The 18,565-nt window shown below is 43.5% G+C and overlaps 1 protein-coding gene and 1 pseudogene across 7 annotated transcripts in view; both read right to left on the reverse strand.

Moving 5' to 3' along the window:
• TPK1 (thiamin pyrophosphokinase 1) overlaps positions 1–18,565 on the reverse strand; it is a 321,965-nt gene that overhangs the window by 193,495 nt on the left and 109,905 nt on the right. The gene's annotated exons all lie outside the window — the stretch shown is intronic.
• Positions 7,528–7,644, reverse strand: LOC136654548 (5S ribosomal RNA; annotated as a pseudogene).

The raw sequence follows: 18,565 nt of genomic DNA on the forward strand, positions 1-18,565 counted from the left end.
ACCATCGATTTGTACAACGGCATTATAATATTAGCTGTTTCTCAATACCTAATTTGTGAGCCACTCGCAAGTCTGCCTGGGTGGGGAGAAAGACAGCATAAAAGGACTTTTATAGTAGAATAGAGAGGTTGCTTGTTACACAAAACCTCCAGCAGCTCTGGCTCTCAGCTGTGCTGTCATGGGATGCTCATAAACAATCTATCCTCCAATGGCTGCGAATCAACACAGCTGCAGCAAGGAAAGTAGGATGACTGAGCTGGAAAGAGAATTCCCAGGTGGGACATGGAGTAGACATAGGCAACTGAAAGCCAAGCCACCTCATTCAGCTCCTAAGGCCTTCCAACATTGCCTACAACATAGACTCAGAGAAGAGTCTGTTATTTTGCTCTTCCCCAATATGACCAGCATCAGATGCTTTGGCAGAACCTTGCTCCAAGACACAAAGGGCTCTCTGACTTTCTTGTACCAGAGTTCCCATTTTCAAACGCTTTATCACAGTGCAAAGCCCCCTCTTCAGAGGGGCCTGCACAGCACTCTGAGGTCTTTAAGAAACAGGTTACTTGCTACAAACTATACTGCAGTGTTGCTGTTGTTCACGTGTTGACCATTCCTAGCACTAAGGAACAATAAACAAATGCCACCTGAGATATGCAGAAGTGTAGTTCTGGAGGAGAAGCAAAGCAGCATTGAATCCCCAGCTCTCCATTTTTTGGGGGGACGAGGGGGTTAAATGGTTAAAGAACCTGGAGCTAACAGCCAAAGAACATCAGAGAGCAACAACCCATTCTACAAGACCAAGAGAAGAACTCACACAGCATGCTGGATGCTTTCATTCATTTACTGAAAAGTTTTGCATCAAGGATCAATATTAGCCACGCTAGAACATTGAGCACAAATGCAAGCAAGCTCAGTAATTCATTTATTGACAATAAACCTGTCACCTACAAAGGAAACCTATTTCCATGTATGTTTTGGGGGGGGAGGGTAAATCCTCCAGAAATTGGCTGCATGGTCCATAGAACAACCACATCAAATGTCGAAGCCTATTATTCAACATGCACATACTTCTATAAAGAAGCATTTGAAAATGGCTTTGAGGCACTGGGAGCCTGTCCTCCATATTGCAATGCTAATGGCTGAGGATGCTAGAACACATCACAAATGTATCGTCTGCAATGATATCTGTATTCTCACTCTGTGTACTAGCTGCAGGCATGCAGGAAGGTCAAAATTCACCAGCAAGTTCTCTTCCACAAGCAACATTTAATTATATTCGTAATACAACAATATAACACCAAAACCAACATACATCTCTATTCTACTTTTTTGCCCCTAGAGCAGTGGCGTCACTAGGATTCACATCATAAGGTGCGGGAGGCCTGCGCGTCACCCCATGCAGTGGGCGGGGCAATGCACCAGGTGGGCATGGTGATGTACCATTGCCCCGCCATCACCGGTTTTTTGGCTGTACCTTTTGTTAGAACACAGATATTTCAATGTGGATTGTTTCTTTGAATTCTGTATGAAATTATGCATTGATTGATATATAACATGATGGTATTATTCCTCTAAATTCTGATTTTAGTGATTTTGAAAACTTGTAGAGTCTCTCTCTCTCTCTCTCTCTCTCTCACACACACACACACACACACACACACACACACACACACACCCCGTGTCAACTTACTTACAACTTATTGCAGCAGTTCTCAAACTTTTAGCACCGGGACCCACTTTTTAGAATGACAATCTGTCCAGGACCCATTGGAAGTGATGTCATGGCCAGAAGTGACATCATCAAGCAATTAAAATAAATAATTATAAATAATTAAATTAAAATAAAATAATTAAATAAGGAGGAGCCAGTCCTGTTCCACGAAGTGAATCTACTCTGAAATAAGTCCTATTGTGGTCGGTGGGGCTTACTCTCAGGAAAGTGTGGGTAGGATTGCAGCCTGTGAGTGCAATCCTATGTATGTCTACTCTGAAGTAAGTTCCATAGTAGCCTACATAGTGGCCTACACAGTGGGCTTACTCTGTAGTCTGCCTGCAATAACACCCCCCCCCACCCAAAAAGAGTCAGTGAAATTTCCAGCCCTCCCCAGTGCCCAGTTTAAAGTTCTTCTATTTCAGACACTGGCCATTTCAGCACTCCGCTGGCCATTCCACACCCAATGGTGTATGGCATGATGTGATAGCTCATAACCCTGCGAAGTTAGCGTGTCCTCCCCAGGGTGCATCACTCTCCCCCCGGTGCATTACCTGGTGCGGCCCACACACCCCTAGCAAAGCCAGTGCCCCACTCAAAGCTTTGAAAAAAAATTAAATTGACAAAGCCTACAATTAATATATCATTGGAGGAAAAACATTAGCCATAGATAAAGAAATTGAATGAAGTGTGAAAAACACTGATTGCACAGATCCTATTCATGCCTCCAAAATCCAAACAAGTTTCTAACACTTTCCATACAGGCATTTTCCCTTCCATGATCAAAAACATGTTATACCAGAATCAGCCCAGGGACACAACGGAGGCAAGGCCATGCCATTGACGGGATCAAGTTCAGTGGATCTAGAAATGCTTTTGTGTAAAATGTTGTCTACAGCTGGTAGGTCCGGGTCACACTCCAAGCTAAGGTGAGCGACACTAGTGGCACAGTCATCCTTTTCTTTGAGTCTGTATTTCAGATTTTTAAGGAAAAAGGTTCAGGGTGGGTAGACAGATGATGCAATACAAAGTCCTATGTCAGGAAAGTCCTATGTTGCAAATCGGGGTTCAAGGTGGCGCCAGTTCTAGGGCAAAAGGTTCAAGCAGTTAACACAAGTGCTCAAGCTTGTAAGTCTTGTCCAGAATGTTGAGAGAGAGAGCAAGAACGAGCGCATGTGCTCACAGTATTGCTACTGCACATGTGTAGCAGAACTTGGAAACGCACTATCCTATTCACAGAAGTCAAGGCACAAGTTCCCTCTCCAAATACTATGCTGTTGCCATGACCAAGCCACTCATCCAAGTTGTTAAAATTAGCACAGATGTGGCTGACTGTAACCTATGAATAGGCTCTAAAATGGCAGAATGCTCCAAAGGAATCCATTAGCAATTCTGTCACTCTTCCACAAGGCTAAAAATAGACCTTTCTATAACTTGGTTTCTTATCCATCTCCTTTCTGACATTCTATTAGCCCTCTTTCCAATAATGGGATAATCCTCAGTCTCAAGTCCCAAAGGTCGTAATACACTCTGCATCCAGACAGTCATTCCCCTTCTATCCCTGACTTTTAATGTGGGGGACAGATAACAGAGTTTCCTCTGTTGTCTACATACGACGCTGATTTTTACAAAACTTGAAAGGAAAAAGTATTGTTCAATCATTTTTGTGAAGTGGAAAACTGAGGAAGAAGGAAATTGTCAAGAGTTTGGTTGAGAGTTAAGCAAAACTTTATGTGGAGTTTGGGCACAATTTAAACTCTTGAGAATCTCAATTTTCAGTATAAAGAAATACGCTTCTGGTCATGTGGATGCATATATATATATATATACTTGAAACAATCGTCTAGTGCCAGGGAAAGGTTCCACATTCACAGAACCAAACGTCTATGACTGGCATTAGTATCCACCATTTCCAAGTGGCAGTTTCAGTAGGAAACATCTGATTTAAATGGTTTATTTTGGAAAGGGGTGAGAGATCTGATTGTAAGGCAGTTCTCCCTTCATTCTGCCACGAAAACAAATGTTCACCCTATGCTTTCAGTAGCTGGTCAGTTTCAACATGACCGACTTGAACAGGGGTGTCAAATTTGTTTCATACAGCAATAGGAATAGCATTTATAGTGCTGGCTGAGGGATGGAAGTGATGTCATTAAGTAAGATGTGAAGTTTTCTTGAGTCAAATGCCATTATAAAGAAAAAGTACCATGAGATATGTAACACCTTGAAGACTAACACATTTAATGTTCACGTTGTAACTGCCACTGATCTTGATGGTTTTGCTGAAATGGATGCGGCGAACAATCCTACCCCCCCCCCACCGAGCCAGCACAAGTCCCTTGCACTTGAGTGTCCTTAGCTCTCAAGTAGTGGCTATTCCAAAGCAGGCGAGTTAGGATTGTGCCCTAACATGGCTACCAGTTTGAAATGGCCTCATATGTGAAACATGCATCCTACAACTCAACTAGTCTCCTCTCTAAATTATATTTCTTGAGAGTTTGGGAAGGGGTAAAGGGGATTAGCTACCCTAAAAAGAACATCTAATTAATGAACATAAGCATAGTTGCAAAATTTTAAATAATGTCATCAGAGCTCACTAGGAGTTCCCATTTCTCTACATTCCTTGTACCACCTAATTTATAGCAGCATCAGTCTAAAATACACTCAGGTACTAACACCTATCTGGAGGGTTCCCCCCCCCCCCCGTAAGACTAGGATTTGTGAAAGAGTGAACGTTTTACTAATTCGCTTATAATATGAATCCTCCAGCAGTTTCTTTTGACCTTTTTCTTTTATTTACAATCAATTTCACTGAACACTGTAGGGCTATTAAGGTATCTAAACCTATATCTTTATCTGTTTCTGAAACATTTATGTCACTCCTCCCAATTTGCACATGGTATCCATGTGGTGCAGCTTACCTGCCTGAACCCTGTGGACTGATCTGCTCAGTAAACATCACTGAAGGACAACGAAGACCCAATTCTAACCTCCCCCCTCCATCATAGCATGCAGCTGCTGCAAAACAGGCTGTGCTACAGGTTATGGTAGGGAGCCAATAGGAAGGAGAAGGGGAAAGGGAAATTCTTTTTCCTTACCCTTCTAGGTAAACCTTACCACTGCCAATGGATTTTTCTCATACCTGGGCTAGCTCTTTAGATGGCACAAGTCCAAGGAGACAAAGGGGAGTGCATTGGCTCACTCTAAAAGCAATAGCATCTGGTGCAAGTTGGCTGTGCCGGACACCACCCCTTCCTGCAACACACCCCTAGCCTCATTCGTTCCACCCCGATCCTCCCACCCTTCGTCCATTACGCCAAGCTTGCCAACTTACTGGAGTTGGCTGGACTTCTTCTGGTGGTGAAGGCCACCATGAGTGGGGTCTTCGCAGCAGCAGTCTGGAAGAGTATGGCTATGAGCACTTCCGGATCAGCATTCACAATGCCATAAAGCATGTTCTGCAGCCAGAAAGCCACATATTTCTCTGTATTGTTGAAAAAAAAAAATTGTGCTGCCTCTGGGGTTTTTTTGCTGCTTTATTACTGCATTGTTTTTAAGCTGATGGTTTTTATGTTTTTTTATGTAAGCTGCCTTTGGAGCTCACAGTAGTAGAGGAAAGGCGGGGTAAGAACGTATTACATAAATAAGAATAAATAAAAATACTAAAAAGCATCCATTTTCAGCTAGCTCTTATTTATCCATTACAATGTATGTTCCCAGCAACAGATACAAGTGGCTGTTATTTGTTTTAGAAGTATTTTCTGCAAGAGAATTGTAATACCCAACGTTTAAAATGAAAAAAAGGCAAAGGAGGGGGGGCATATAAAAAGGAAACAACAAAATCGGATGAAAAACAAATCTCTGAAAACGTTGGAAAGATAAATGCATTCATATGTGAAACATCACTTTCTTTGGCATTCCAGGCTGCACACTTTTGCAAGTTACTGACTTCATTAACAATAATATATTTAACAGATTTCATAGAAGCAGTAATCTGTTTTCAGAATGAAGGCAGGCACCCATTTCAATGCAAATCGTTTGAGTTAGAACTTGAGGCTTTTGCTTATTTGTTAAAAGTGTTCAGGCCAGAGAGGAAAGTACTGAAGAGGGGGTGGTGGTGGTGCAGGGCTAGGAATCGTTTATATCTACATCCAGAACATACATAAATTCTAGGGTTTCCTAATAAGTTTATGGAAAGAGGTAAGAGGAAATAACCCCTGCAATTTGTATTCATAAGACATACTTCTATTGCATAATCACTGCATTTATGAAGTGGGTATCTTGTGGGGTTCATAGTAAAACATGGAAACGGACACGGCTAGAAGTAGCTCCTACAGACATGAAGCCATCCACGGTAGGCAGGAAAATTCTACTTTTTGAAAAAGCCCTGGTACCCTAACACTTAGTGAGGATCATATCCAACATATTGTTATGGCCCCTGCCATGAGTGTGAAGTTTGATGAGGAAGGTAGGCAGAAAGAACCTGCTCTGGACTCAGTTTCAGCCATGACATTAGCCCATCGACTTTCTGAACTGGAGACACTGGAACTATAGGTCGTCCGTTCCAGAACCCCTAGTGGATAAAAAAAGTCCGTGGGAAAAATAGGCGAAAAAAACCCAGTGAAAAAATAGATTTAAAGACCCACTGTTATAGATTTATATTATAGAAAAAATAGATTTAAAGACCATTAGGCTCTGTTGCTCCTAATGGAATAAGGTCATGCCTTGACATCTTCAGGGGTTTGATTCTGGATATGGTATTCCTGCTGATACCATAAAATGTGTTAAATAAAAGCAGTTTAAAAAAATTAAAAAGTGCGTCCCGTTACAATTGAGGTTTAAAAACAGCTTTTCTTACTGTTATAGAGAGGCAGGGCCCAATCCTATCCAATTTCCAGCTCCAGTGTAGCCACACTGCAGCCCCAAGGTAATGGAACATATGTTCCCATATTTTAAGGAAGCCTCTGTGACTGCCTCCGCATCCCTCTGGCACGGCCGCACTGGCACTGGAAAATTGGAGAGGATTGGGCCCTCAGTCAGCAATTAGAAATGCAAAGGACCTCCTGCCTTTGCCTGGCTCAGCTGAAGAATGGAATGATCGCCTGCATAACTGTCCCTCTATAACAATAAGAAAAGCAGTTTTTTTAAACTGTGATTTTAAAGGGATGGATTTTTCCCCCTTCTCCAGGGATCAGCACATCCCTTCTCATTTGCAGTGGCCATTCGTGTTGAGTCAAATCTGTGTATAAAAAATCCATGTATAACAAGGTTGGATCTGTATTGATACTGGAACTGGAGATCCTGAGGCCAGCACACCAGAGACAAAATCCCTGGAAGAATTGACTCCTCCCACTTTTAGTACCTCACACTCCCTGGAGCAGAACACATGATGAGGGGCTTAGTGGGTAAATTGTAACTGCACCTAGAGTCAAAAAGGGGGTCTAGGAGCCAAAGGGGAGGGGCAAAAATTGCCTGGGATATTACATTTTCCTATCTCACCTGGGCCCATGAGAAGGAGGTGCAGGGGGTCCATAGTACCTGGGGTCAGGGTCAAAGGGGGGACCTGGGAGCCAAAGGGGGGGGAGCCAGAAATTTCCTGGGATCTCAGAAAATGTTAGCATGTACTGTGTGACCACTAGCATTCACATTTGGCATAAACCTACACAGGTTTATACATAGAAGTTATTATCCAATGATTGTATAAAATTATGATCCAATGGAGAAGGGAAGGAGCCCAAAAGAAACTTTATAAAAATACCCCGCTTTTAGGAACAGTAGCAAGAAATGGTTGGCAACCTTCAGTCTTGAAAGACCATGGTATAAGCCTACAGCACCCGGTATTCCCAGGCAGTCTCCCATCCAAGTACTAACCAGGCCTGACCCTGCTTAGCTTCCGAGATCAGACGAGATCAGGTATGTGGAGGGTAACAGTTGCTGAGAATCTTTCAATGAAAACCCCTCTTTCCAATTTTCCTGATGCTATTTTACTGTCTTGAATCTTCTCATTATTGATCTCGGCTTGTACAGAGAGAATGTGCAACAATCACTGTTAACAGCAAGTAATTTGTGTTGCCATCTGTAATGGCAGATCAGAAGATCATCAGGTGAATGATGTGGTGTTGACAGCGGTCCCATGTTTTGACAGCTGGTTGACAGCTCTGGGAAGGGCAGGGCTGGCTCCACAGCTGTAATCAATCAAGGCCAATGGGACTCTGATGGACACTTGAGCTTCATTTGACCTTGATGGGACTTTGAATGGACTTGGACTGAAGAGATGGCTCACCTGCACCTAATTTGGACTTAACAAGGAGCTAACAAGGTAGCTCACAGTTGAGCTGCATTTTGGATTATGGGACATCCAAGGATAAAAGGCAGCTTCAGCAGGAACCCAGGGCTACCTGACCAAGAGCTACCTGACCCAGACCTACGGGAGAAGGGGACTGCCAGGACTCTGCTGGAGGACACAGAAGGGAGAACTGTCAGGACCCTGCTGAAGGAGACCACTCTGCTGGAGAGAACACAGAGGAGGGACTCTGCTGCAGAAGACTGGACTGTGCTCTGGAGAGCGTGGACTTGAACTGGAGGTTTTGTACCTTTACCCACTGAGTTAAGTGGAGTTTTGGGGAGGGAAAGCCTCTGGACAAGAGGATTTGCAGGGAATAAGTGTTCGTAGCAATAAAGTTGGTTAATTGCTATAGATAAGGAGTTCTGTGTTCATTCCTTTGTACACCACAGCTGTTGTTTCTAGAGATAAGGACGTGTTAACTAGCCAAAAAAGTGGGCATTGGGAGATGGAACTTTTGGACGGGACACCATCTTCAGTGGCAAATGTAGCCATTCAGCCAGTGAAAACATTTCAATTGCAATGAAATACTGCACTGTAACTAATAAGCCACACTTCCTTCCAAAATGGACCAGGCATCATATGTTCCTCCATATTCCCCCATCTCCTTCCCCACCAACAGGCACTCAACATTTTCTATCAGGTTCAGGAACGTATTTTTTGGAATGTTATCACTGTAATGAACAATGCTTCTGAGTAAACTTAGCCAGAAAATAGCATTTACAGCTACTTTCAGCAGTCTAGCTTTCAAAATTTCTCTCTGTGTTATGTGAACTGGAAGGGGAGGTAACACCCCAAAACACCCGCAGCAGAGGATTCCAGTTCCTCCCCCAATCCTAAAATAAATCAAGAATAACAGTCAGTACTTCAGTTCACAGAAGCTGATAACCAAAGGAATAGAAATATATCATCTTGACTTCATCAATAATTAAAGAGAAATGCATTCTCGCGGATTGCTTTTTATATCACCGTTTAATATTAAGAATCCAAGGGTAAATCTTTTGTAAATGCGCCTGTCATTTTTTTTCTACACCTTTCATCACCGCTGCTGAATTTGTAGGTCATTCTGAATCTGCATGTGCCCGATATGCTTACACAGCTTAACCATTTGATTGATCTACTAACTTCTAGAAATACCAACCAGTGCCAAGAGCTAATCACTGCAGAAGTTTACATTTTAAAGAAACCTGCTCCCCCCACCACTGACTTGGAGAACTCTGAAAACACTCTTCAAAAGAATAAGATGGGCAAGTGAGGTGCACTAGCGCAGGTGCAGCTAAGCTGCATGACCTGTGCTTCATCCACCGCTAACTGGGAGCTGGCTGGAGGTTTCCTCAGGATAAGGGGATATTTTTTCCCTTACCTCAAGTAATGCTGCAGTTAGCCCTATTGGGTTACTCAGATCTCTGCCAGCTGACGGAAATCCAAGTGGCCCGTGTAGAGCTGACTGGCCAGGGAAGGGAATTAGCACAGAAAGCTCTGCCAATGCCATACCCTCTGAGGGTGGATCTGCTCTGTTATGCCCTCCCCCCACCCAGAAATGCCACCTTCCCACTGCCCTCTCCACACCCCTGCGCTACTCAGAGCCTTATCCGTCTGTGCCAGCGGCCAGGGGCTTTGAATGCAGCATCTGCAGGGCAGCACAGGCCTTCCCCCTGCTGGGGACTACTCCCTAGGTGCCATGAATATACCTTACGGCATATTCACAACACCCTCAGCTGGTGCAGCAGTCACTGAACCGATTCAGCGAGTGCTAAGTCTGTAGTCCGTTTTAGCAGTAAAGCAATGGAAGCTATATCCTCAGACAAGGAATTGGTTATTACATTCTAAAAGTGACAAGCTTTTGAAACAAATGAACAATCCCTATGCAAGTTTCCTAATCTCTAGAGGTGGGGAGACCACATCTTCATGAGATAAAGGTGATGAATCCCATTTTCATGCTGAATTAGCATGATGAACTAATTAGGTGAACAAAGAGTGGAACTAGCACTTGCAGTTAAGCATTCGTTCTTGCTGTGGTTGTTGTGGTGGTTAGATTAACGTTGTTGGCTTTTATCTGTTTGACTGTGCGTCTGGCTCCCAGTTTGGAAAGGTGATGTAAGAATGTTTAAATAAAACAAATCTCCTATGGATGCGTCATATTGCCAATAATTACAGACATTTTGAACTTGATGAGCATTGAAGTCTAACTATCCTATCCAAGGTCAGTGTGATTCAATATGGGAGTACTGTAGCAGATGGGCTTCAAATGACAGCACTCCAAAGGCTTTTAAGGATAATAAGGCCCTCTTTGGAAGACACACAGAAAGGAGAATTATGTGACAATAATTGTGTTTCTTGCAGCCTTCATCTTCCACCTCACATGCATTTTGCAACCAGGAGATCTACAATCAATAACACTGTGCAGTGTGCTCCTATTCATTCCACCTACTCTTGTACCATCAAGAGAATGATAATAAACCATCTGAAAGGAGAACTAAATCATGAAAGGAGTTACTCCTTCCCATAAGCAAAGACTATAAGAACTAGGAGCTAATGTGAACAAAGTGAAAGGACACAGAGTCCCTGGTCATGAAACTGAAATGACCATTAAACTCTAATTTGGCACGATCTAGGAGTAGCTGGTCCTCTAAAGATCTAAAAAAGGCCATTTGATGACCATTACAAGAGTATTTATTTAAATTAGAAGTAGATGAAACCTCTGAGAAATTCCTTGAAAATTTCTCCTAGATTGCCCTAGATTTCCATAGAAATCTCAGCTTCCTAGGCAGAACCCACTGTATAGCACCAAAAGCGGAGATGAAAATCTCCGCTGCACTGAGCCATTATGTTCCATAGCAGGAGGGATGCTCTCTGTGGCCATCTCCAGTGGCGTAGCTAAGGGGTGCAGGGGGTAGCAGTTGCACCAGGCATCAAGCTTGGGGGGGGGGGCAACAAGCTGAGCTTGACACTAGTGACCAAAATTGTGAAAATCTTGGTATGTATGAATAATACCATCATGTTATATATCATTGGAAAGGTAATTTAATGCAGAATGTAATAAAATAAACTGCATTGGAATATCATTATTCTATCAAATGTTATGGGCAATTAACCGGAAAATGAAAACATAACTGCCTGATGCAACAAAAAGTGGATTTGCTTAACTCCAAACTGACCTATGAGACTGAGTGCCAGTGGGATGTTATTATGATACAGCATGGAACCAATAATTTTTATTTATTTACTTAATTAAATTTGATTTTGACATGCAGGGGGGGGGGCTACAAAATCTTATTTGACCCCAAGTAGTAGATAGATGCCTTAGCTATGCCACTGACTGGGGGGAGACAGCAGAGCAAGTGGGTGGTGAGCTGCTTGGGGGAGGAGGTGGGTTCTTCCCAATTTTCACTTTTTAAAAAGCCAGGGTGTAATGTCACTTCCGGTTGTGACATCACTTCTGGGGCAACATTTTAAGTTTGGCACTGGGCTACACAATCATTAGCTATGCCACTGGCCATCTCTATTACATGTGCAGTGCTCTCTCCCATATTAAACCAGAATGGGACAGCCCCTGCTCTTATGAAGTTCTGCCTGTGCTAAACCTGCTGAACCAGGGTGCTAATTGTTGGAAAGTCACAAAATATTTCTGCTTAAAAATCAAAGCATGGGCAAGACTGTTGTCTTCACGGAGAGTTTTGTGGAGGGTTAAAAGTGTTTCTCATGGACAATGGTTGGAAGCCAAGGGAAAAGGTGAGGTTGGAATCTGTAGGTACTACTACACCCCAAGAACAAATGGGAGGGCATTGCAGACCATATAGACAGTGGACAGACCAAGGCGGTGAAGCTTATGGAGAAGTACTTTGGCTACATTTTTTAAAAATTAGTGTAGAATGCAGCGGCTCATGTGGCTGGGTGGACTAGGGTTAAAGAGGGGGTTGTGGGCACTGCGTTATCAATTGTTGCACTGGCTGCTGGATGTGCTGTTTTGACTTTTGTGCTGCTACTTATTGAAGTTTTAATGCATCTGCTTGTTTTACATTTGCTGGTGTTGCTTTTTATGAAGGACAGTGTATTTGGGGGATGATTTTACTGAATTTCTTACTGTAGGTTTTAATGATTTGTTTTATATTTATTTGATACCTCGTTTTTGTAAGCCACCTTGAGTGTTATTGAAAAGGCAGGGTATAAATCTTCAAAATTAATTAATTAGCGACACCCACAATTTATCCTCCTTCAAAGCAAGGGATTGTTGCTTCTGAGGACAACCCCTGCTCTGGAGGAAGAGAAACTATGGATGTCATCCACTGATGATGGTATACTATTCCTCAGAGAAGTCTGTATAGTGCCTGGACAATGGTACCAATGTGTCTGGTTTAATATTACACTGATTTTTACATTGCTTTCATTAAAAACCATAACCAACCAGGGCTTTGAATTTTTTTTTTTAAGTTAAAGAAAAGACTGAATTAAGGAAAAAAATCTAATTAATTTGTCAGTGTTCTTTGAGAAGACGAGCTTTTAATAAAACTGTACTGAGAAATGAGAAGGAGGAGAGAGCATGTTAGAAAAGCAAATGAATAGTGTTTCCAGCAGGCTCAGATTCCTTAAAGGCAAATAAAAAAAATCTTGCTAGATTTATTGTCAAGAATTGAACTCCAGTGATATAGCGCCCCAAAATAAGAATGCTTTAAGGGCCAAGCAAGTGAAGAACAAATAAAACTATTCACTTGTGATACAACAATCTAGTTTTCCTGAATTATATATTTATGGTTATGAGAATTCATTTAACATACTTATATTTATTCTATAGGAAAGCTATTTGTATAGTGTGCATTAATGAGTTTTGGAATAAACAGAGCCATCTAAAATGTTATTTCCCAGCTGATTTAGAATGCCTGCAGAATGCATTATGTTTGCCAAAGACAATGGCTGGATACCAAAGTACATTTCACCTGTAAGAAAGTTGGCTGCATCTGCTGCTAGGGAGGTGTGTATGTCACTGAAGCTGTGATTCAAAGGGTCCACAGAGCACTGTGCACTTGAGCCATCTGGATCTCTTTCATGATAATGAAAACTTCATTCATGTGCAAGGAGGTTCCCCACTTCACAAACCATGATTTTCCTTCTCACAGCAGAAAAGAGGAAGCCCCTGAATGCCCAAGGCTCCAAAGAGGCGACATGAGTAGTAAGCCTCTGCACATGTGGTGCAAGGAAGTCTCATTTATTACAGTGAGAAAGTATGAATCTCCACATATATCAGAATAATTCAGTGGTTCAAAAAAAATGTGTGCCATGATGTCTCAAGGGGTTGTGGTGAACTCACAGGGGCACCCAGGATGTCCTCAGCAGCTTCTTCTTCCTACTTTTCCTGGATGCCACCATCTTGGATCGTGTGAGATCTTGTGACAAATGCACAAGATCTCATACCATTCAAGATGGTGGTGCCAGGAGAGATGGGAAGAAGAGGCTGCTGCAAAAGAAAGTCAAGGTAAGTTTGGGAACTGCTGGGATAATTCATTTCCACAAATCCTTCTGAACAGATCCCAGAAGCTCCTGTTCACTCTGGGCATCCACAAAGAGACTTGGTTTGGTTGAGCCCTTGTATGCATGACATCTGTTACCAATGGGAGGAGGGGCGGTACATCACAGAACAACCATCCTGGGCATACGAGCACCTTCCTTGGGCAGGAGGTCTAGGAATATGGAGAAATAGCACCCTCAGATGGAAGCTCTGCAATGCAGTGGGAGGCTGATTTACCCTGCTACTTAAGCAAAGAGGCACATTTTCAAGTGGTATATAAAGTAGGGGGAGAACAGGATTGGGAACCAAGAGCCTTTTGCTAGGTCTTGTTCACCAAAGCCACCTCTGCTGTTCATGTAGGAGAAGAACGGTTTAAAGAGCAATTTGTCTGCCCTGTGATTTGTGTGCAAATGAGCCAGTGGGCAAAACCAATGCAGCTGACCCTCCAGCCCCTGCTCTATTCAAAGGATATGTTCTTTTAAGAACTGAATTGTCAATCCAGCACATAGATCTGACTCTGTTCAAGAAAGGAGCAGAGCGCAAAGTCAAAATGTCAAAGAGAAAAAGAGTGCCAAGGCTTCTGAAAAAATAAAGAAGGAGCTACAGGAATTTTTTCCGTCCCACATAACTTTAGAGGCTGCCGTATTACACAGACATGCTACATTATTAAATGCAGAAGGGGGAAAGGGGGTTTTCACCGATGCAGTACTTCCTTTGCACAAATCATTTCCATAATTGCTACACTGAGAGCTATTATACAAAACAGAGCACTAGGATGATAAGAGCTATGATTCCTTACCTGTATTCCTCTATGAGGATTTAAATATCACTTAAAGGGTTAGCACGGAATAACAAAATCGCTTACCAGTTGAGAGCCAGGTCAGAAACAGTGACGGCCAACCTCCCCTATCATTGCCTGCCATATTTCCTCTCAGTGCCTTACGCCTGTCAGTTAACATTTCATCTTGGGAAGATTGAAGGAGAAAAGAGCAAGACTATAACAAGTTGTTGAAAGAAGAAACGTCTTATCTCTGGAGAGGAACCTGTTAACTTCACAAGTAATCATGGAAAAGAAAATTGCAGCAGTGCTACTCCAATTTGGGGAGATGAAACAACCCCTTCAAAACAAGCAATTAAATATTTGGGCTTTGGAGTTTGTTTTTGAACATAGAGTGTTATTGCATCATTGCATTAAGCCATTGATTCTGGAGGGAGGAATCCTGTTATTGTACATGTAATCCTCGAGTCACCTCTAGAGGTTCCAATGAACTCTGTTAAAACAGGAAGGGGACTGAATACTACTGTTGGAGTCAAAGAGCAGAACAGCACAGTGCCAGGCAGTTGGAAACCCTGGGCAAAAGCCCTGAACTGGGCTTCCCGTGGCACCCTTATCAGTCCCCCAGTTGCAAACTGAACTCAAGCATAGTCACTGGTACTGAGGATTCAGGAGGTGGCCCCTGATGGGTATGTGCCCTCAGTAAGTGTCTAATCTGGCCAAACCAATACCATCCCTAGAACAAAATGCTACATGACATACAGGTTGAGCCCATTTATCCATGGATTTTCCATCCATGGATGTGGCTCAATGCGGGTCCCCTGGACCCACATTGAGCCAGACCTGGCCCATCCTGAACTGACTGAAGGCTACCACAGCTGTGCTCTGGAGAGTTTTCTGGCTTCAGAATAGCCCCGGAGCAATAAAAAGGTGACTTCCTGTTTTTCCTCAGGAAACCAGAAGTGACGTTTTTGCTCTTATAAGGCATTTTGAGGCCTGGGGATTTTTTGAGGCCTTATAAAGGCAAAAAAACCACTTCTGGTTTCCCTTGGGAAAAGGCAGAGTAGGAGAAGAAATTGGGAATGGTAGCGTGATGGGATGTGATAGACGGTTTCGCACAGTGAGAGGATGTGGGGACAAAGGAGCAAATAAGCAGCCCATCCTGGGGCATTCCATGTACAAATGCTTTTATGTGAATGCCCGAAGTCTCTGAGCAAAGATGGGAGAACTGGAATGTCTGGTGACAACCAAAAACACTGACATAGTGGGCATAACGGAAACCTGGTGGAATGCGGAGAATCAGTGGGATACTGCAATCCCAGGCTATAAACTCTACAAGGGGGACAGGCAGGGGCGTGTTGGAGGTGGGATGGCCGTTTATGTTAAGGAAGGGTTAGAATCCAGAAAAGTAGAGATTGAAGGTGGGTCCGACTCCACCGTAGAATCTGTGGGTTAAATTACCAGGCCTGTGGAGCAATGTAATACTGGGGGCGTACTATCGTCCTCCAGACCAGAAATTGGAAGGGGACCTTGAAATGAGGAAACAGATCAGGGAGGTGACAAGGAGGGACAGGGTTGTAATCACAGGGGACTTCAATTATCCTCATATAGACTGGGTCAATTTGTGTTCCGCTCACGAAAAGGAGACCGGATTCCTTGACATGCTAAATGACTGTGCCTTAGAGCAGCCAGTCATGGAGCCCATCAGAGGAAAGGTGACTCTGGATTTAATATTGTGCGGTACACAGGACCTGGTTAGAGATGTCAATGTTACGGAGACATTGGGGAACAGTGATCATGCTGTGATCTGTTTCGACATGCACGTCGGGGAAAGAATTCCGGGCAAATCTCTCACAAAAACCCTTGACTTCCGACGGGCGGACTTCCCTCAAATGAGGAGGCTGGTTAGAAGGAGGTTGAAAGGGAAGGTAAAAAGAGTCCAATCTCTCCAGAGTGCATGGAGGCTGCTTAAAACAACAGTAATAGAGGCCCAGCAGAGGTGTATACCACAAAGAAAGGAGGGCTCCACTAAATCCAGGGTGCCCGCATGGCTAACCAGCCAAGTTAGAGAGGCTGTGAAGGGCAAGGAAGCTTCCTTCTGTAAATGGAAGTCTTGCCGTAATGAGGAGAATAAAAAGGAACATAAATTGTGGCAAAAGAAATGTAAGAAGGTGATACGGGAGGCCAAGCAAGACTATGAGGAACACATGGCCAGCAACATTAAGGGGAATAATAAAAGCTTCTTCAAATATGTTAGAAGCAGGAAACCCATCAGAGAAGCAGTTGGCCCTCTGGATGGCGAGGGAGGGAAAGGGGAGATAAAAGGAGACTTAGAGATGGCAGCGAAATTAAATGAGTTATTTTCATCTGTCTTCACGGCAGAAGACCTCGGGCAGATACCGCTGCCCTAACAGCCCCTCCTGACCAAGGAATTAAGTCAGGTAGAGGTTAAAAGAGAAGATGTTTCAGACCTCATTGATAAATTAAAGATCAATAAGTCACTGGGCCCTGATGGCATCCACCCAAGAGTTATTAAGGAATTGAAGAATGAAGTTGCTGATCTCTTGACTAAAATATGCAACTTGTCCCTCAAAACGGCCACGGTGCAAGAAGATTGGAGGATAGCAAATGTCATACCAATCTTTAAAAAGGGAAAGAGGGGGGATCTGGGAAACTATAGGCCGGTCAGCCTAACATCTATAATGGGTAAGATGGTGGAATGCCTCATCAAACATAGAATCTCAAAACACATAGACAAACAGGCCTTGCTGAGGGAGAATCAGCGTGGCTTCTGTAAGGGTAAGTCTTGCCTCACGAACCTTATAGAATTCTTTGAAAAGGTCAACAGGCATGTGGATGTGAGAGAACCCGTAGACATTATATACCTGGACTTTCAGAAGGCGTTCAACACAGTCCCTCACCAAAGGCTACTGAAAAAACTCCAGTCAGGGAATTAGAGGACAGGTCCTCTCATGGATTGAGATCTGGTTGAAGACCAGGAAACATAGAGTGGGTGTCAATGGGCAATTTTCACAATGGAGAGAAGTGAAAAGCGGTGTGCCCCAAGGATCTGTCCTGGGACCGGTGCTTTTCAACCTCTTCATAAATGACCTGGAGACAGGGTTGAGCAGTGAGGTGGCTAAGTTTGCAGATGACACCAAAATTTTCCGAGTGGTGAAGACCAGAAGTGATTGTGAGGAGCTCCAGAAGGATCTCTCCAGACTGGCAGAATGAGCAGTAAAATGGCAGATGCGCTTCAATGTCAGTAAGTGTAAAGTCATGAACATTGGGGCAAAAAATCAAAACTTTAGATATAGGCTGATGGGTTCTGAGCTGTCTGTGACAGATCAGGAGAGAGATCTTGGGGTGATGGTGGACAGGTCAATGAAAGTGTCGACCCAATGTGCAGCGGCAGTAAAGAAGGCCAATTCTATGCTTGGGATCATTAGAAAAGGTATTGAGAACAAAACAGCTAATATTATAATGCCGTTGTACAAATCAATGGTAAGGCCACACCTGGAGTATTGTGTCCAGTTCTGGTCGCTGCATCTCAAAAAAGACATAGTGGAAATGGAAAAGGTGCAAAAGAGAGCGACTAAGATGATTATGGGGCTGGGACACCTTCCTTATGAGGAAAGCCTACGGCGTTTCGGCCTCTTCAGCCTAGAAAAGAGGTGCCTGAGGGGGGACATGATTGAGACACACAAAATTATGCAGGGGATGGACAGAGTGGATAGGGAGATGCTCTTTACACTCTCACATAACACCAGAACCAGGGGACATCCACTCAAATTGAGTGTTGGGAGAGTTAGAACAGACAAAAGAAAATATTTCTTTACTCAGCATGTGGTTGGTCTGTGGAACTCCTTGCCACAGGACGTGGTGATGGCGTCTGGCCTGGACGCCTTTAAAAGCAGATTGAACAAGTTTCTGGAGGAAAAATCCATTACGGGTTACAAGCCATGATGTGTAAGTGCAACCTCCTGATTTTAGAAATGGGCTATGTCAGAATGCCAGATGTAAGGGAGGGCACCAGAATGAGGTCTCTTGTTATCTGGTGTGCTCCCTGGGGCATTTGGTGGGCCGCTGTGACATACAGGAAGCTGGACTAGATGGGCCTATGGCCTGATCCAGTGGGGCTGTTCTTATGGGAAACGGGAAATTGGGTTTTTTGCACTCTGGGGCATTTTGGAGCCCGCAAAGGCTGCAGGCAAATGATTATGGCCTCTGTGGGCTTCA

Source organism: Tiliqua scincoides, chromosome 5, assembly GCF_035046505.1.
Source record: "Tiliqua scincoides isolate rTilSci1 chromosome 5, rTilSci1.hap2, whole genome shotgun sequence".
Classification (NCBI taxonomy): domain Eukaryota; kingdom Metazoa; phylum Chordata; class Lepidosauria; order Squamata; family Scincidae; genus Tiliqua; species Tiliqua scincoides.